At 34.6% G+C, this 21599-nt stretch overlaps 1 protein-coding gene across 5 annotated transcripts in view; it reads right to left on the bottom strand.

Annotated features, from left to right (window-relative positions):
- LOC134843558 (protein kinase C-like) overlaps positions 1-19401 on the bottom strand; it is a gene marked incomplete at its 3' end in the record, with an annotated part of 77280 nt that extends 57879 nt beyond the window's left edge. For 2 of the 5 annotated variants that reach the window (XM_063859677.1, XM_063859678.1), the window contains 1 exon segment: positions 19038-19401. 5 annotated transcript variants of the gene reach the window in all.
- Positions 19402-21599: the final 2198 nt, after the last annotated feature.

Here is a 21599-nt window from a genome sequence, read left to right as displayed (position 1 = left end):
ACCATTCCAAAAACAAGTTTTACAAGCCTAAAATTAAATTTTAATGTCTTAAATAATGCATAATTCAGCTTGTAAGCATGCTCGCTTGCTTTATTTGCTCAAGTTAAAACAAAAAAATTTAAAAACTTCAAATCGGTTTTTTCTCGACACTGGGAGACTTTTTAAATATTTTAAGGTGGTTCAAATCAGGTCTAAAAGGGCTTTAATATGACATATCACTAAACGCAGTCCGATGATTATTTGTGGCACCTGATTTTGCGTGAAAAAAAAAACAAAAAGAAAAAATTTAAAACACACCCGAATACAAAACTCTTCCCCATTTTCAATGGTCGGAGCAAAAAATCAAAAAATAAAAACATCACAAACTGGAAAAACATAAATTTTTACAACCCCAAAGTGTAACAAAAAATTATCGCAAGTATAATTTTTCATCATGAGCTGATAAGTTTCATTATGATTTTACACTATTCCGAGATTGTTAATTTTGCTACTTTCTATTGCAATTAGATATAAAAGACGTCTTGCGTGTCAAGAAGAAGCCAAAATTTATTACTCCCTCAAGTATTGATTGGAAAGTAAAAAAAACGATTGAGTAAAAACTGACTCTTCAACTAGCCATTTTTTGAATGGAATTTTTATATCATCTGAAAAGTAATAATAAAGTTTTCACTGATACGGCTTCCTTGTAAACTTACAAATCTGATTATTGGTTTCTTCATAATAATACAAAAAATTTCCGTGAAAGTCTGCTTTTGAAAATTGAAATTGGCCAGAAAAATCAATCCCTTTATTATTCGATCCTTTACTCCAAAAAATTCATTTACTTAGTTCTCAGCAAATTGCTCTAATATGAAAAGTTAATTAATCGAAAATCATAAGGAAAACAAGCTCAAAATCTACTTCTAAAGTACAAACATCCGAGACAAGTTTTCGCTTTTTTAAAAGTTCAATGCAAAATTTTAGAACAATACAGGAAACTTTTTAACGAATAGTTAAATTTGGTTTAAAAAATAATGTTTGGCTGAACCGCCGTGGATCAAAATAGCCATATTAATGAATTGAGCCAAAAAACCAACGATAGGGCATTTGAATATGTAAAATTGGTCAAGTAACAAAATCCGATGCTAATAATCTATAAGAAATTGACAACGCATTAAGTGAAGCCAAATTCACAATCACTCCAATTTGAGAACTTTAAGAGTTTTTATAAAAAAGATAGTCAGTTAGGAGGCAAATGGTCCTCAAAATTTTCAAATCCGCACCCCCTCCCCCCTCTAGAAAAATTTCTCCGCACGCCATTGATCCTAGCATAATGCAAATTCAAATTTTTGAACAGGCTTCAAATTTTTTGATTTTCAGCACAGTAGTCGTATTTTGATTTTGATAATTCGAAATGGTACTTGAACAGAATTACTGAGTTAGAGTTAGCGAGTTATTGTTCCGACTTTCGATACGAAAGTAACGGAATATTTGTGCTCGGGTGGGTTTTTTTTCTTCAGACAAATTTCGACTTTTTAACTAGCCATTTTTGACGGAACATTTTTATATCATTCAAAAGGTATTGTTGTCCTGAGCTTAAATTTGAAAAGATATTTTACCTGGAATCTTTTTTGTAAAGTTATGGGGGTTTAAAGATCGCTATTTTGGCCAAATTGGGACAATTAACGCGCGATACATTTCGCGCTATTAATGCGTAAGCGGAGATTTACTCCGTCTTAGCAATCGTTCCAAATTGGTTGAAAGAAGCTTATTTGCCATAGTTGATTTTTTACTAGAAGCAAAACCTATCACTTTGTACTTTAGATGATGGCGTGTCGGGGATGATTTTCATTTAAAAAATTTCAATTTTCAGAAAAAAATTTCATTTTGTTTTTTTATTTTAATTTTTTATGTTTTTACTGCTCCATAAACCTTAAAGGGCAGTCTGAACATTCAGGGCTTCGCCCTGATACGAGCAGTCTTGTTGGTTTATCGCACGAACGATCATCAAATAAATATTATTATAGCTAAATTGAAAATTGGCAAATCTATCAGATCTACATTAGCTCTGAAGTTATTTCATGGTACAGCGTGGATCTAGCACTTATCTCGAGTGGCGTGATTGTTGCAGGTCTATCAAACTGATTTTCGAGCTCTCCCAAAAACTATAAGAAACCACCGGCAGTGATCGTTTTTAGACACTTTTTGGAAACTTTTGACCAAAAAATAAAGTAGTACCAGACGGGGGACCCTTTATGCGGCGATGGTGACAAATGCTTGAGGGTGGAGGGCTCGAGAATGCTTCCCGAGAGCCCAAATTCGCCGTTTTTAGTGGTTTTATAAACATTTATTCGAGTAACTCAAGGATAAGAAAATAATAATGACATTTTTTTTTAACTGGTAGACGACAGTTAGCTGTTTGTTAAGATAAAGTAACTAAAATTAAACTAGGTCGTATTTGTCACTCAAACTGTTTTGAATGTGTGGTAATCTGCAGGATACAAAAAACTCGAAAAGTTCCAATTAAGGGAGCATGTAACACTGTTTATCAATTTGAAGCAAAGTAAAACTGTTACTAGTCATACTTTTTCAGTTACAGAAGCAATTAAAAAACAAATTGGAATTGTTGACTTATCTTTGACGAAGAAATTAATCACTAGGGTAAAGTTTCCTCGGCTAAATATTGTGAGAAGATAATTCCATTTTGGATAGAATTCTCTCCAGGTATGCACTCAGTTGCATATTTAGAGGGCAGATTAAAATCCACCCATCATGGCCCAAATACACACAAACTCACTAAAATTGGTATTATTTTAGGACTTATTAAAAAATATTTTTAACCCAAACTTGGTGCCATTAATAAATCAGTTTAAGAGAGAAATCATCCTTGTAAAGCACGATCATTTCTCAAAACCTGCCAAAAACGTTTTTTAAAGCCCCCCTCACTCGCTTAGATTCTAGTTCCTATCTTGCTGGTATGTATTTCAAATTATGATTGGAAAACTACTTTTTTTAAAATTTCCTTCTTTAAAAATTGAATTCCCTGCTTGTCGATATTCATTATGGTAAGGCTTTTAAAGACTTTCTGCGTAGTTATTTTCTTTGAACACCAAAAAATCGCTAGCAAGTTTCACTGCCAGTTGCAATAATGAGCTGTTTTTTTCTGAATTAACAACAGTGAAATAACAAGACTGCTCGTATTCGACCAAAGTCACGAAAATTACCACTGCAAATTAGGGTCTATGGAATAGCTTTTAAAAAATTAATGTAATTGAAAACAAAAACAAACAAGAGTGCTCGTATCAGGGTGAAGCCCTGAATGTTCCGACTGCCCATTAAGGTTTATGGAGCAGTAATATCATTAAAAAATTAAAAGTAATAAAACAAAATGAAAATTTTTTTTCTTCAAAAATTGTTAACTTTTTTTTAAATCATCCCCCCACACGCCATATAACGTACAAAAGGACAGATTTCGCTACTTGTAACAAATCAATTATGGCAAATAAGCTTCGTTAAACCAATTTGGAACAATTTCTAAAACGGATTAACTCTCCGCTTACGCGTTAATAGCGCGAAATATATCGCGCGTTAATTGTCCCAAATTGGCCAAAATGGCAATCTTTAAACCCCCATAATTTTACCAAAAATGATCACAGGTGAAATATCTTTTCAAATTTGAGCTCAGGACAACAATACCTTTCGAATGATATAAAAAAATTTCGTCGAAAATGGCTAGTTAAAAAGTCGAAATTTGTCTGAAGAAAAAAAAACCCACCCCGAGCACAAATATTCCGTTACTTTCGTATCGAAAGTCGGAACAACAAGATTGCTCGTATCAGGGCCAAGCCCTGGTTGTTCTGACTACCTTTTAAAGTGTATGGAGCAGTAATAACATGAAAAATTAAATGTAAAAAAAATAAAAACATTTTTTTTTTAATTCAAGATTTTTGCGAAAGTTATCCCCCCATACGCTATATAAAGTACAAAAGGATAGATTTCACTCCTAGTAACAAATCAATTAGGGCAAATAAGCTTCTTTCAACGAACTTGGAACGATTTCTAAGACGGATCAAATCTCCGCTTACGCGTTAATAGCGCGAAATATATCGCGCGTTAATTGTCCCAAATTGGCAATCTTTAAAACCCCATAACTTAACGAAAAATGATCACACCTAAAACATCTTTTCAAATTTAAGCTTAAGACAACCATACTTTTTGAATGATATAAGAAATCCCGTCAAAAAGGGCTAGTTAAAAAGTCGAAATCTGTCTGAAGAAAAAAAGCCCACCCGAGCACAAATATTTCGTTACTTTCGTTACGAAAGTTGAAAAAAAAACATTCAAATTTTTAAGGTTTGTTTTTTGAAAATCATCCCTATACGCTATTTTAAGTTCAAAGCGATGCTTTGCATTTATCAAACTTTGAGAAAAACTAAATAGCATGCCTCATTCAACTTGGAACAATTTTTAAGACGGATTTAACCTCCGCTCACACATTTTATATTTTTCAAAAGCAAAAATTGACTATTTTTGTTGATTTTAAGTTTCTAAGTTGCAAGTCTTTAGCTGATTTTTACTTTAATTTTTCTGATTCAACATAATCAGAAATCAAGTTTAAATAGTCAAGATTAACAAGGCGATATCTGTTGATTTTTTCAATATGTTTTTTACAAATCAGTTATCCTCAATAAATATGTTGCGTCATGTGGAGCTCAGGTAGTGATGGTGCCCAGCAACCATATGAATTCGGGAGCAAAAGGCACAAGCGCTGTAATTTGCAAGGTGGGCTCTTGCAAGTAAATCATAGCTTAATGGTTTCTGGTTATATGCGCTCTTGTCAATCTAAATAATTAAACTGGCTCAGGTCTCCGGTCGGTTGACTAAAAAACATAGAGACTCATTGATGTTCATTGGCTCTAACTCTAAAATACAATTTAGGAATCATGGAACTTAGAATAATTAAAAGTTGATGTTGGATTGAGGTTCCTAATCATGGCAAAAAGCGTCTAATGACCCAATGATTTTAATTCACTTGAGTGTACATTCAAAATGATCGAGGGGGGGGGGGGGGGGGGGCTACGTACCACTTAAAAATACAAACTGTGTCTTACAGTTACGCTTACCTAAAATATACCTCATACCATTTCAAAACAAAATCAAATAAATGTGACCTGAAACTTAGAATTTATTTTAAGGCTGACAAGTTTTTGAATCAATTTTCAGAAATTAAAAGAAATCAACGTTCAGCAAATAAGATACTTCTTTTTCAGCCTTTCAGACAACTGCCCCCACAACTGCTCGGTACTTAGAATATTACCCACTAGCATTTAGGACAACTATATCAGCGGTTGAGACAATAATAACCACTCCGCTTCCGAAACCCACCGATAAGAAAACCGATAAGACAACCCGCCGCTTCAGAAAATAATGACCACTCTCCTAGCACTTGGGATTACTAAATCATCCATTGCGAGCAATAAAAATAAAGCCATCACAACTATACCAACTAAACAATCACATAACCACTAATACTAACTAGTAATGAGTAGTTATAACATCCTTATAACAGCAGACAAACTATTTTCTTTTGGAGGTCACTGTCGATCCAATTACAGGACAAACAACACGCTTTGTCAGAAGCTTAAAAGCAAAAGTCTTACCCAAGAAACAGACCGTGGCAAAGCTGGTTCTCCAGATTACAAAACAAAACGCAAATTAGTAGATCAAGATTTATCAAAATCGCAAATCACAACGGTTTAAACACACACGTGGCTTCAGATTTGTTGACATACAAACCAGGGGAGAATCTAGGGTTTTCTCGAGGGGGGGCGGATTTTCAAAAAAAAATTCGAAAATTTTGTCGACTTTTTTTTTTAGGTCGACCGAATTGATTTTTTAGCTCTCCCTAAGCATGGTTTAGTCCCTTTTTTGGCAACATTTTCTGCACCGCAGGCGAAAATTTGAAAAAACAAACCAAAAAAAGGTGTTTTAGGCACTTTTTGGAAAATTTTGACAAAAAAATTGCGTTTTTTCGGCGCGCGCTCCCCCCTCAAAAATAGAATATATTGGCGCCAAAGGCGCCTTTAGAAAAATTTTAGGATCGGTGGTCCAAAAATGGATTTCTTAAAAAGTACCAAAGGGGGGACCCTTTGGGTCGGCAGGGGGTCAAATCCCTGAGGGGGGAGGGAAAGGCGTCCGCCCCCCGCCCCCCCCCCCTAAATCCGCCCCCCCCCCCTAAATCCGCCCCTGATACAAACCCTATTTTAGCTCAGATCAAATATTTATTGCTTAAAAATTAAACAGAAATTAAAAAACCTCAAGCTTCTTTTGAAACAGACTCGCTTTTTGATTGTTAATAAGTCGTTTTCAATTATAACTTGGCAAAGTCACTTCGTTCTGTAGGTCTGTCGAAACAGCAAAAAAGAGTAAGACTAAAACCCAATGAACGAATCATGAGGACCACCAACCTGTCCGGTCGAAAATAGATATTGTGACTTAGAATTGATCAAAAGTTAGCTTGTGACATAATATTTGAGTCAATCTCAACACTTTAAGCGCCAAAAGATATAAATTTGAAAAGGAAGTGTGTTTGTAGAATATACGATTGTTTTTCAATACCTTCAAAATAAAAGATTTAAGAACGGCACTATCGGTTTTTTCAAAATCTGACTTTTTCCCCAAAAAAATTGATGAAAAAGACGGTGCTTGTGAATTGCTGGGTAAACATTCAAGGTAGTATTAAACAGTAGACGACTTTTTTAAAAGTCTGTTTCCTCTTTTTTGGAGACGTTCTCTCACTGTGGTCAAAAAGAGGTTCGGGAAATCAATGAGTCAGAATTTTCCAACAAGATGAAAAGAACAAACCTCAGTGTAGAACGCAAACAGTCTGCTAATTAAAAATTGCCGTCAGAAAGTTTTGCTAGAATAAAACTAAATATTCTCAATTTAAAGCGAGATAAAGCTAAGTTTAAAACGATGAAAACGTAGGAAGCAATATTTAGTTTTTAATATGCTTTACTTTTTTGCTGTGCAGAACCAACAAACACAGCACCAGGTAGGAAATTGATTCGGTGCATGGTAAAACACAGATCAAATAAAAATTCAATAAATTTTAACTTCGCTCGTTCATTCATAGTTTAATATACGCTCTATCGTCCCATCAGTGAAAAAGTAATTAAACTTATTGAAATTATACACTTCTCTATCCGAGGTAGAACAATAATAGCTCAAGAATTCTTTCCAGATGAACAGTTTTCCGTTAATTTTTAATTAGTTTTTTGTTACTTTTTTTCAGCCAATTGTGAGTGTTAGATTGTGTTTAAGGAAATTGTTATAAAAAGCGAGCAGATCAATGAACAAAAAATTATAATTAACCGATTAATTAATACTATCAGTTTTTTTTTCGAACTCAAGAAAACTGAACGCATTATTTTTTAGCAAATATAGTGTTTTGCAAATCTCAATTTGCAAATATTTTATGATTATTTACAGGGTTTAAAAGCGAGTTTCATAACAGATGTAACAATCCAGAGTTGACGAACCCACCAGACCAATAATTCAATTTTCTGACACAAAAGAAAACATCTGGAGCCTTTGTTGATATCAGGCGCGGATCTAGGAATTTCTCGAGGGGGGAGGCGGATTTTCAAAAAAGTTTTGAAAATTTTGTCGACCTTTTTTTTTAGGTCAACCAAATTGATTTTCTGAGTCAGAGCTTTCCCCAACCAATATAAAGACCCTAATTTAACAAAATTTTCAGCGCAGCAGGCAAATTTGTGAAAAAGGCCAAAGAAAGGCGTTTTTAGGCACTTTTTGGAAAATTTCACCAAGAAATTGCGTTTTTTCAGCGCGCGCTCCCCCTCAAAATTAGTATAGATTGGCGCCACAGACGCCTTTAGAAAAGTTTTAAGGTCAGTCAGCCAAAAATGGATATCTCAAAAAAGTACGAAGGGGGGACCGTTTGGGTCGGAAGAGGGTCGAATTCCTGAGGAAGTGCCCCCCCCCTAAATCCGCTACTGGTTGATATAATAATGAACCAAGTAGTTTTCAAAACTTTTTTTAACTTTTTTTACAAGTTTTCTGGCTTTTTTTGTTGTAAAGATTGATTGTATTGAGCAGTAAAGTAGCTAAACTAACCTTACATTAAAAGTAAAATTAAGGTAGCGATCGAGAAGCCGAAAAACTTGGTGAAGCAAAATTAGTAAACTAGTGAAATACGGGTATATAGAATTATAGTGAACAAAATTTTTTTTAAAAATGGTTCCAACAAGTAATTTTCCCTGAGCAAACGAATCCCTTAATTAATTACTACTGTCTCAATTGTTTAACCAGCCACCTGAGAAAAATGGTTCCGTCATAAATTTGAAAATTAAGTTTAGTCACAAAAGGTAGCCGTGTATTCTTCTTGCTCTGTGTTCAGCTAATTTGATTTTTTCACGTAGAAAGCACTCAGAAATAGGTGGGCTGGTCGGATACTGAAGCAACATTTATATTAACGCGCCCTTGATTAGCAACTTTTACCCACGGAAAGACGGGGCTTCGCAAAATCCAGGCGAGAAATGCGATACTTCGCATAACATCAACAAAGAACTACTTGTCAGAAAATATTTTAGATTTGGTTGGTAGAACTAATTTTCAAACGACATTTACAAGCCAGCAGATCATCCCCGCATCGACAAGCTAAGATAAAATTTTATGCAGAGTTTGTACGAGTTAATCTGTAAGTAATCCAATTAAGCACTAAAATTGATTATTTTGCCCAAAAAAATATATTTATATATCTAAGAAAAAACGATTTTAATATTGTATAAAGCAGCCAGAATTGGTATAATATCTGCAATAATTGTTTATAATGCATTTTCAGAGAGCCAAAAAATCGAATATATTGTCAAAAACTGGACTTTGCTACATCAGATTTTGTTTTTGATTACGCAAACTGATACCAATGAAATATACTTCAGGTCCAAAATTCTGTTTTAATCAAGGAAACTGGTAAATAAAAAACATATTCTGAGCCCATAATAAATTTTGTAAGAATCATACAACGGAAATCAGCTCAAATTGGCATAATTAACTTGTAAAATCAATGAACCGGTCACACGCAAATGAGATGTTTTTTTTTCCGAAATAATTGTAATAAAAACTCTTCCTCATCAATTGAATAATGATTTAAAAACAAAACTCAAGTTTTGTAATAATGCAATGAGACAGTTGTAAAAAGGATAATTAAATCTATGCATAACAAGACTGATCGTTTATCAGGGCAAACCCTTCAATCTTCCGACGCCTTGTTAACTGTTATCGAAAAGTTTTTAGCGAACAAGTATTGACAATTTATGGATTTTGATAATAATAACAAATATTATTTGTCAAAAGTGTTAAACTAGCAGTTCAGATAGAACCTTTCCGTAGCGATTGCAGGATTATATTTATATAGAGGTGTGCTGGCAATAGGATATTTATGCGATCGATCTAACCACTCGAAAAATTTTCTGGAAATTGGTCTGAAAAAAAACTAGCGCAAAAAATATACTCAGTACTTTCTTCGAATGTCGGAATGATAATCTGGGTAGAATTTGTACATGTTGTCTATATAATCCGTAAGCTAAGTGGATATAATTTGTTACAAACTGACAAACTGTATATAATCTGTAAACAGTATGTTACACAACTTCTAAAATAGACGCTTAAAAAGATTTCGGTAATTATTTAATCATTTATTTCTAGACTTTATTACAAACATTTAGAAAACACATTCAAAATTGCAATTCTGTGCTTTACTTGATGATACCAATTCACACCGGAGGCGGATTTTGATGGACAAAAAACTACTGTAATGGAAATTGTTAGTCCATTATTGTTGCAAAATTAGACCATGAAATCGATTATATTGCCATGATAATCGATTACCTCTGTAGACACACAATCCATTAAAATCTAACTGAAAATATTATAATCCAATTACAATCCAGCATATATTCTCTAAACTTTTTTGCAAAAATATCTGCTAATATGGCAACAACTTCTGCATTTCTCACGGCCTACTCGATATCAATTTATAAGCCCAATTTATCCCACCCCCAACCTCGGCTTTTCTCGAGTCACGTTTACGCATTGTCGCAGAAAATTTAAAAAAAAATTTAAAAATTGTAAGACAATTGTAGTCGTTTATGCCTAATTTACTAAATTTCTACGCTTTGTATAGTTCTATCATCAAACGACGTACAAGAAAAGACACTAAATTGAAGAACAAAATTCTAACAAAGCGGTCGGAACATTCGGTGCAATTTGTATAGCAACCGTCTATGCATATAGACGGTTGCGGCTAGGGGAAAGTTAACAAAAAAGATACTAAACACCTTAAACGAAAAAGGGTGATGCCAAAATTTGCTTCAAAATAGTATAGAAAAAAAAACGCTTTGTTATACGTTTTTATAGCAAAAGACTTCGTTGGGCATAATTTGCTCGCTAGACGGTTAAATTTTCAAGAGACACTTAAGACAGTTGAAAGATTTTGAGTACAAACTTTTCTTGACGTGGTCACAGCTTCCTCCAAAAACATTCATAACTTTTTGTTTCATTCAATTTTTAGTAATTTGTTATTAATGTTGACGAAACATGCAATGCAATAATTTAAACTGAACAAATCGCGAAATGGGACTTTTTGGAAAAAGAGACAACAAACAAATTCTCAAAGCCACAGACGCGACAATGTGTTGCACGCTTGCGAACAGAGATTAGGACCATAACTCGCAATCCCATAACCCGGTTTAACCAAAACTCGCAATCTTAGAACTTTTTTTGAAGTATCCTAAAGAACATTACAAGATATGGACTTTTTAGTGTAAGAGAGTTTATTATTTTTTGTTCCAACCAGTTTAAAAATTCTCCGCTGACGCAGAGTACAATGACAGAAACTCAAAGGCCAAGCGACTCGTTTCGCTACATGAGTTAACTGAAAAATCCACATTGTTTAAAAAATTAGTTTTTGCTGATATCCAGAATTTTTGTCGACATATATCTCAACCCCATATTCAACACGTCCGCAGCTAGATGACATGGTTCGTCAAAGTTGAATTTATATTTTTCTCCATTTCGTCAAAGTTTTGTTCCAAATGCATACATTATGACCACTATCTACAAATTTTGACAAGCATAACCTTGGAAAAAAGGTTATTTTTTTCAAAACAGATTTTAACTGTTATTACAATACAGAAACACTTTCAAAATTTTTTTGGTGATTTATTTAATTTTAGGGAAATATTACTATTTTAAAACTTTTCTTATAAAAAATTTGTAAGATGGCCGAATTTTACTACAAATATAATAAGAAAATCTAAGGTAGGAGAATTTTTTTGTAGGTTGGTCAACCCGGGAAACTTAGTGCCGGTTATCGCCGCAAGGCAATGATGCGCGCAGTGCGCGCCCGCGAACTTCCTTAAACCAGATTTCTTAAGTTTCAAATGCATAAATCAAGACAAATTGGGCTTTCCAAAAAAAAATTTGCAATCGAAACTTTTAAAGATCTACACTACCGATGGGGATTTCCTTGAGTGATTTAAATTTATCCATAATTCACAGCTCTTTAACGTTTTTTAAATAGCCTGGTCGGAACAAAAATTGACTCAAGCTGTTCAACTCGTATAGTTTTTGTAATTTTTTTGATCAAGGTTGGCCAAACATTTTCAACGATTGAAAAATTGACTTTGAAAACTATATTGGTTTATCTCATGAGGTTTAAAACTTTGGGCCTTGTGCACTAAACGACCTAATATAAGTATTTTTACATCTTTCATGAACTCAAAGTAAGAAGGTTGAATCTGATTGGCTAATCAGACACTCAAAATCAAACAACATGGTCCGGCATTTCGATTACAATTTCAAGCTGATAAAATTGTTGACCAAAGTAGTTAAAACTATAAAACTTTTATTCTGCTGAAGCTTTTTTTTCGAAACTTTTTTCCTCCCGGCAAAATTTCTCAATGACTTGTAAAAATTTTATTTTTTGACAAAGTTTCATATTTTGGTAATTTTGGCTAAAAGTTATGTCTGCTGAAAGTTTTGATTGAAATGCCTGAACATGTTGCTTGAATTTGAAAGCCAATCAAATTCGACCGCTTAAGACTTAACTCAAGTTATAAAAACATTGATTTTGGGCCTTTTTGTGCATAAGATCTAAAACTTCCCTTGAAACACGTTATTTATATACGTTATAATTTCAAACTTACTCTGCTTCTCATGTTGACCTTCTTTTACTGGTTGCGATATTGATAAACTAAATTAGTAATACAAGTTTAGCGAAATTAAACAAAAAATACTAACTTTTTCGAGAAGAGTATTTTGAAAACCATAGTTCAAAAAATTGTTATCAGCCAGCTTTGCATATCGCAAATTAAAAATTGCGTTTCTTAAGTTTGCTGACAAAACATTTTCATAAAGTTTGAGAAAGTGCCTCAAATTTTGGTTTTTGTTGTGACCTATGTTGTGACTTGTGTGCTTAACGCCAAGGTGGCCCATATGCTTTATCGAGATATGAACAAAAAACCGTTTTTCTGCTCAATTTGTTGAAAACGTATATTTTACAACTTTTGCTATCTGACCTAAAAATTGAATGCGAAATCAAATTTAATCACACGTTGTTACCATTGTCGAGGTAGCTGAAAAATATTTTCTACTTGCTACTCTTTAGTTCTTTTTTAATTGCGCAGCGGCAAGACTAGCCCGAGGGGCTTATTTACTGTTCAATAGTTACAGAATTTGCATACAAGAGATCAGCTTTGCAAATAAAAATTCAAAAACAAATATGGTTTCGAACCCGCAATCTTATGACTGCTGGGTAAGAACTCACTACCACTGCATCAAAAAGTCTTAAAGTTCTCCGTTAGTATCATTAAACCGGGATTTTTGTTTGAATCTACGAGTCAGTTTCAGTAGTACCCACAGAGCCGCACCCGAAAAAGAAACAAGAGTAACCACCTAGGCAACACTATATTCTAGTTACATAATAGTTGCAAAGGTATAAAAAATGTATATTAAAATACCAAATTTTATTTCTTTTTTCTAAAATTCCTGGTCATAACGCACTGAAAACAGTGTGCAAGACTAGGGAATCGAAACTCGTCAAACAGGCTTCGAAAAACTGCTCTGAGTTCCGAAAAACAAAAAAAAATCCCCGTAAACAGTCAAAATATTTTGAATTTTTAGCCTCAAAATGTTCAGAGCGTCTAGCTATGAAACTTAAACCCTTTCCAAATAACAGTTTTCACTGAAAAAAAATTACACTCTTTGGGCTGTTCAATATACTTTGTTCATTTCATTGTTTAAAAAACTAAAAAATGAAACTTTTTTAGCCCGTGTCTGTATGTGAAGTTTTTTATTAAAACGTTATTAAAAAAATGAACTATGAGCCTTAAAATAGGTAGAAATGGCGTATAAATTTAAAAAATAATAGCTCAAAAACTTACATGTACCCGAGACGGCGTTTTTCATAAAAATGGGCTCTGTTTTACGCTCTGGGAATTTTAATTACAGTTACCTACCTTCAATTTATAGAGCAAAAAGTCATTCCCAAATAGAGATAACTCAATAAATAAATCATATGATAATTTGACGACTTTTTTTAAAAAATGTACATTGAACTTTCAGAACAAGCTTTTTATTCTACTTGCGGCTAGCCTAATAATTGTCACCAACGACGGAACTAGGATTTTCTCGAGGGAGGGGGCGGATTTTCAACTTCTCATTTTCATCCACCTCCGGTGTGGGGGGAGGGGGGGTCTGAGGGGTGTGTACATGCGGAGGGGGTTAGGATGTTAGGGTGAATAGAAATCGCAGGGGAGGGGGGACTGAACGAATAGCCACCCCTCAATGAAATAATTTAACGGTTAGGCATATGCGAACTGAATCCCCCTTTTGCAAAAGGGGGCAATAGTATAAGAGATCCCAAAAACCATATATAAATCACAGCAATTCAGTTTTTCTCCACATTTCAGTCAGTGTTCGGTTCCCGCCATTTTAGGTGGCTAAATCGGGGCAGGGGCAATTTTAGGGTTTTCTTGAGAGGAAAGCGGATTTTCAAAAAAAAAAATAACAGGCCAAAAAGGGCGTTCAAAACAATTTCTTATTATGGATTTCTTAAATAACTACCAAAGGGGGCTTTTTGGGTCGGCAGGGGGACGAACCCTTGAGGGGGAGGTAGGTTAGTGTACCCTCTCTGACCCCGCCCCTCTCTAAAACAACCCCATAATTAATTTTTCAAACTAATGCACTTTTCTAAACTAAATATCAGAAAAATGAAAAAGTTTTCAAGTTTCACTAATTTTTATTTAAAAAATTTTGATTTCTTCTAAAATCAGTTTGGTTGAAGTATGCTTTGCTGCTTAATTTTTATGCAAATAAGTTCAAATGAAAACGCTCAAGAATCAAATGAAAATAAACAGAATTCTCAGATTTAAAATCATTGAGCCCCTTCCCCCAAACATCTTTAAATATTTTACCTAAGTCTTTTTTTAAAAATTAAGAGCAATAAACTCTGCATCTTTTTGTGAGTTGCCTTAGCAAAACCATAATCAGAAGAAGTATCCAGTAAACTATTGAGCAGAATGCAACAAGATCTAGAAACGTGATCCAGTCAAAACATGATTTCACCGCTTTTTATTGAGACTTTCTAACTTGATTTATATAAAATTGTTTTGATATATATATATCAATTCTCAGACGAGAAATTCGACCAGTTTTTTTGCTTAGTCTTCATTTCAGGTTGACTAGCGAAGACGTAATTATGCGCTAATCGATCGGGTGTACCTCGGTTTTTATGGATAAACCGGAAGTCAAATCATTTTTGTCAGGTTTTTAGGCTGAGAGTTACCCACTGATCCACGGGACGAGATAGAGATGGTTCGAAACTATGGAAATGTCAAAAACCTAAATAATTTTGCAAATATTTGATATTGAAAAAAAAATTGCATTTTGCTCGTCAGGCGGTTAGAAAATCGTTGATTTATCAGCACTGCAGTTGTTGATTTCACTCTCGAGATCTGAGTCTGCTTATAAATTCCAATGAAATGGTGTCAAAGCGATGGTTCGACAAGTTTGTTTGGATCTGGACCTTGTTCCAAAAGATTTAAAGTGATTAGTTTCAGATTTGATTCAGCCAAAAGATACAATCACCATGCTTTTTTCTGCACGGTTCTTGCACGAATTGCATTAATTTTTGCAAAACTTTTTCTAAGCTAGATATTCTTTTTGCATGAAATATGCAAACGTTTTCATTCAAATTATTAAATGAAAGTTTTTTACTGTTTTTGGTAGGTGTAGAGCTTCTTAAGTTTCTTCTAGTCACTAACCGTGACGCGACCATTCGTAACAATAATTTAAGCGGCAAACCCTAATTCATGCAAATTATTACTATCGTGCCGGATGTAAGCGCAGCGGAGCAAGCGTATTCTACTTGCCAATGCCGTAATACGAATTGTCGCCTGTTACGAATTGGCCTCTTACCGTCATTTGCAGATACTTGGCAAAATTTCACATATGATGTTACTTAATTAAATTTCTTCGAAAGCAAAAGAAGTATAAAAAAGCACATTTGCCTTCAACAACAAGGTGTTAATAAAAAAGCAAGATTCTTTCGAAATTGCGTTCTCAAAATGACCAACGCGTAAAACTAAAACTCTGTGTTCTTGAAGATTTGCCCGATCGAGTTTTTTCGGATTATGTATTAAATTATTATTACAGCAAGAAAATTTTTTTAATAACTTAGCTTTTGCATGATTCTAGTTATACTCTTGCAAGATATGCATTCCGAACTGAAAATGCAAACCTTGCAAAATTATTGCAAGATACTTGCAAGATTAGGATTCTTTCACATGAATTTTGCAAAATTTGCGTTCGAAATACACTAGGGGTATAATATAGGACTTTTGATTAGTTGCGGTTACTTGCATTCAAGATTTGATTCACTCTAATTCGAAGAACTGTACGATTTAGTTCATTTTTCAGATCTGAACTAAGATTGAAATCAGGATTGATTTGAAGATTAATTGAAATTTGATTTGAAGATTAATTTTAGTTTTGAAACAGACTGATAAGACCAATCTGAACAAAATTGAATGTGCTTTGTTCAAAACTTTATTTCAGATCTGATGTTATACTGTTAATCTTCTAACTTTAAGCTGTTCTTCTTTGAGCAGCCAAAATGGGGAGCTGAACTGAATCATCACACAACACAACACCACACAAGTTTATGTTTTAATTACTCCGTGATCAAGTCTTTACTATTTACTAGGAGTGGGTACAGGATTTTCTCGTGGGGGAGGGGCTCGAATTTTTGAAAAACCAGGGGCAGATTTTTGCGAAAAAAAGCTGTCCTCGAGAATTTTACTTCCTTGTAGTTGTCAAAAAATGTTTGTTTTGAACTAATATTGAACTGTTGGCAGGAGGAGATGATGTATCTACAGCGAAAAAGGCCAACGCACGAGCTGTTCAAATCTTTACGCAGAACCAGCTGTTGTGTCCCTATGGTTCAGAATTACACTTTTTTGGAAAATTTTTCTGGAGTGGCTAAAGTTTCTTCGCCCTCAGGCAGTGAACACAGATCTTGGTGGGCTTCGAGCTGCCTACCTTTCGATTGAGAGTGGGAGATGTAATCACTTTAAAATGCGGGAAAATTTTTGTGGGAGAAATTTTTGCTACTTGCACAGCAGCCGACTGCTGTATTTATATAGTTCAGAAATCGGCGAAACTCAAAAAATGTCATTTTCAAACTCAAATATTAAATTAAATGTTTGCTAATTTTGAGGCTAAAAACATTGGGACGACAGACAACTAAGAATTCGGTAAAATGGCACAACATCATGATTAAAGAGTCTTGCGAAAAAGTAGTTAAGTAGCCGTTAATTAGCAACAGGGAAAACGACAAAAAGTGAAATTGCAAGTAACGACGGCTTGCTCCATTGCGCTTGGCTGGCCTACGTTCGGAACCAGTGGCTTACTGCAAGTGAATTAGTGTTTTTAATGCAAGTCAATCAGTTCAATCAGGTTGCTTTCCTTAAAAAAATCTAAAAGAAAAAATATTTTTTTTAGGTAATGAATCCTCGGATTTCTGTTGTTGAAATAATTGGTACTTCATTTTCGCTTTTTTTGACATTTAGACTTATGTGTGTCGTCCCAATTCCTGGTCCCCGTTAAATGTTTTACCTGATGCTTGCTGAAATTGTTGACTGATCCTCTAAATCAAATTCAATTTTGAGTATGATAATTTCGAGCGGCCAAGATAAAGATTATAAAATTTCTCTCGGCTGATAATATTTACGTATAAAATGATGGGAGAAGCGAGATTAAATCTTATTATCACTTACAATTTTTGCTACAGCAATTTTTTTGTATAAGTTTAAATATAATACAAAGATACACCAACTGGACCAGGGTTAAATTCAAAGAAAAGAAACGTTTTACCACAGATATTTGGGAAAAGTTCAAGCGAGAGGAAAAACGTGAACAAAATGAACAATTTAGACTGTCTAAGCGAATAAAAAATAAGGCTATTTATGAATAATTTGGCGAATTAAAAAGGAATATAATGAAAGCAGCACTTTTGTTGAGAAAGCGATCGCAAAAACTGCTGCAAGTTACACGGAAAATGGCAGAGACATAAAAAAAGAAGTTTTATGAGCTTGCGGACGCTCTTAAGGCTTTCGATTTTCACTATTTTTTGTTTTGCTTTTCTTTGCCAACAACTCCGCAAGAAAAAAAACAGCTAAATCAAATTGAAAATCACGTTGGTGACTTTAGCTTACCTTTCTTAGGTGAAAGGGAAATTGTGGCAAATTAACGTCGGCTTTTGATGGATTTTTAATGTACTTTTGTGGATTTAGTGTTAGTACTGCCAAAATAACTCAGAAACACCGTAAATTTGGTTAAATTGAACTTCCAGCTATGAGCTTTTAGGGGGAAATTGGCTCATAAAACATCCGGACCGGTTTTTAAAAACCAAATGGATATTTTACAGTGTTGTTAGAGGTAACCTTTCACATCCTAAAATGCTACTGAGGTGAAAGATTTTTAATTAAAATCTCAGCAGAAAAGAATACACAGATAGCTAGCAAGCAATCTACTTTTGAAGGTGGAGAGAATGCTTTCTAACTACTGGTTGAAAAAAAAGAGCGGGTTGGGAGGGTTGGAGAACTTATGAGGGCTGTGTTCGACTTATGATTCGACCGACACGGTTGAACAGAGCCCGATTTTCGTCGCAAATTAAGACGGTCGAACGAACACAATAGTCAAACAAAGTCGAATGATGAGTCGAACAGGGTCGAATCATGAGTCGAACAGGGTCGATAGAGTCGAACAGGGTCGAATCATGAGTCGAACATTTTTTTTAGTGTAGTCGAGACATATCGAGCCTATGTCGAGTAGGTCGAAACATAAATTGCAAACCTCGACCCGGTAAGTCACAACATATCTGTTTTGGGTCGCGCAAAGTCGCGCAAATGTTTCGGTCACACAAAGTCGCAACATACCCATTTTGAGTCGTAATGGTCGCAACATACCCAATTTGAGTCGCAATGGTCGCAAGATACACATTTTGAGTCGCAATGGTCGCAACATAAGTCCGCGACCTCGACCCGGGTCCCCACCAAAAATTATCAAGTACTACAATAAATACCATATGTTAAATTCAATTTGAGAGTAACTCTTGACGCCGCACGAGCAAAGCTAATTCCCGGTGAAAGCGAAAAAATTCCGATAAAGTCGAACAAAGTCGAACAATGTCCGGTAAAGTCGAACAAAGTCGAACAAAATCGAACAAAGTCGAACCGGTATAGTCGAACAAAGTCGAGCAAAGTCGAACTAAGTCGAACAACGTCCGGTTAAGTCAAACAAAGTCGAAAACGGACATCGTTCGACTCAATAATTCGAAACCGGACACCGTTCGACTGAAAAAATTGAAAACGGACATCGCTCGACTGTTTCGGTCGAATCATGAGTCGAGCACCTCATCCCGGGGGGGGGGGATTCGGTAGACCAGAATGATTGCAAAGGGTTAGAAGAATTCGTACCGTGTTTTGTCCAGTGGCAATAAAGATAGGAATTAGTTGATTGAAGGGACGGCGTTGTTGTTGTTGTTGTTGTTGGTTTTGTGAAAGAATGACCACCTGTTACATCAATCCATGAAAACACTCTTCACGCGTCTGTCCAAAATTTAATCAGACTGTCAAAGAAGTTATAACACTCTTTTACCAACAGAAAACAAAGGTCAGTGAAACGCACTATAGCATTGTCCTAACTCGAACTAAGCGTAAGCCACTCTGTTTAAGATGATAAATAATAAGATTGAGAACCCAAATAAGAGTAGACAACTATGTCAAATATGAGCCCTCAAAATTCTGTACTTGCAGTTTGTTTGCTAGCCTGAAGTTTGCTGAATTATAAAACTCGCCATGATATTCTTATACCATTTTGCTCTCCAATTTCATATGAAGGTTCAAACATCTTTCAGTGCAGACTTAAACAACCATAAATTCGCAATATCCCACACTTTAAAGAATCGACTTCTAACAAAGCCGACCTCTGCCAAACTTGGTCAAGCTTAAAGTATTTTGAACAAGTGGTATGGCTGCATTCATGAGAACAGCTGTGAAAAAATTATGCTTGACCATCAAACGGAAGGATGCAACTGTTATTACTTTTAACACACGCAATCCGAACCTTTGTCGGTTTTCATTTCAGTTTGCTGATCAATATCCTAAAGATGGTTTATTATGAAAGCTTTGGTTTCATAATTGTTTTTTAAAACAATTATAAAAACGGCTTAGTTTTGCCGAGTTTTTGGCCTAGTTTTTGGACTCATCTGCTTTATACCCACTAGAAACTTTCATCTTTTTCGTTTCAATTTTAGAAAAGAGCGGAAAATTCTTCTCAAACCAATGAGAGTCTGACATGAAGATAAGATTTTGATTGATGACGTCAACTCAACAAAGGGCGGCACCGCAGACTTTATTTACTTTGATCTCTTTTGTTGAAACTCATGAGTTGGTTTGAGTTTACTAGCATTCATTCATAAATGTTGTGGATTGGTGCAATTTTTTATTGAGGTCGTGAATGTGGTGATTTTCCTGGGAATTAGTTGGTAGGGTGAGGAGGCTCGAGCTGGGTGGAAAGAATACATAAAATAACCAAGATATCACAAGGGAATAAAAAAGTAATTCGTTCACACGATCTTATTGAGGCTACTTTTAACCCGCAATGCTATTAACATATACAGCATCTACTTCATACATAGGATTGATAATTACCAAGAGATTGAACCATGGTTGACACTAGTCGACCATTGTTTAAATCCAAGCTAGTGAAAGAGAGACATAGATAGTTATACGCTGTGATCATTTTCACCTCAGTTTCATTAGAGCAAGTTAATTCGTATATACTTTTACTAAGTCTTCACCAACATTTTCTGATTGGATAAAACTTCATTTCATCGCAATCAACTTTAAATGACAAAAGTTAATCAACATCATTATCGAAAGAAGATTTATCGGAAAAACATGAAGTTTGCAAAACGATATTATTATTAATTAATATAATCAACAAACTTTACCCACAACGGTAGTCGACAATTTTGTCCACAACTTAAATTAAAAAATGAGATATTCTGGATTTAAAAAAATTGAACTGAGTCTGGATTTAAAAGAATTGAAAAGATTTGATTTTCCCAAAGTTTTGAGGTAACTTGTTTTTCGGTTAATAGGTACCATGCCGTAAGTTATCAAGTTAGATTGACACAGATTGAAAAAACTGATTGTCCTACTGCAAAAAGCAACAATGTCAAAATTTGAGCTTAAGCGAGGAGCTAGAAAATGCCTATGAACCATTTTCACCCGGAAAAAAAATCGCTTTCCAAGTTTTATTTTAGGTAATCGGTCAGCGGTTTGTCGGTGATAAATAGATTTAAACACCAAATCCCAAAAGCACGTGGCTTTCATACGAACTTTCCCTAAGCAAAGAGGTCACAAAACCTTCTCGTTGTTTCGACCATTGAAAATGAGGAGGATCTGTGTAATCGGGTGTGTTTTAGTTTTTTTGTTTTTGTTTTTCGAGCAAAATCAGGTCCACAAATACTCATCGGAATGGGTCGAGTGATATACCATGTTAAATCATATCCTTCAGTTGGTGTATCATATCATATCTTTCAGTCGTGATAAGGACGACAGACAAAAAAAATTTGAAATCTCTTTCACAGAGCCGAAAAACACCGATTTGAAGTTTTTGATTTTTGGCCTAAATTCGAGCTAATAAGGTGACCGCGTATGCTTAAAATAGCTTATTTAGGCCTATTTTAAGACGTGAAGTCTTAGACTTACTCAAGCAAAGGTGCTTTTTGGATTTTTTAGCGCAATTTTGTGAATCTTAAAAGTTCTGCAAAAAAACTTGGACAAAACTTTTCAATATATTTTTTTTGTTTTTCTAGTCATTTTTTTTAAGCAACTGTTTTCCAATTGAACTATTTTACGATGACTCTCAATGATGCCTAAATTCTATATTCTCGATCAGATTTTTTTATCACAACAAGCAGCAAAAACGATACCAATTTGAAAAAAAAATTCCTTTTTGTAAAAGTATAG

This window comes from Symsagittifera roscoffensis, chromosome 4 (assembly GCF_963678635.1).
Source record: "Symsagittifera roscoffensis chromosome 4, txSymRosc1.1, whole genome shotgun sequence".
Classification (NCBI taxonomy): Eukaryota; Metazoa; Xenacoelomorpha; order Acoela; family Convolutidae; genus Symsagittifera; species Symsagittifera roscoffensis.
The sequence above is the reverse complement of the archived record's forward strand: the minus strand, read 5'-3'. Positions and strand labels throughout refer to the sequence as shown.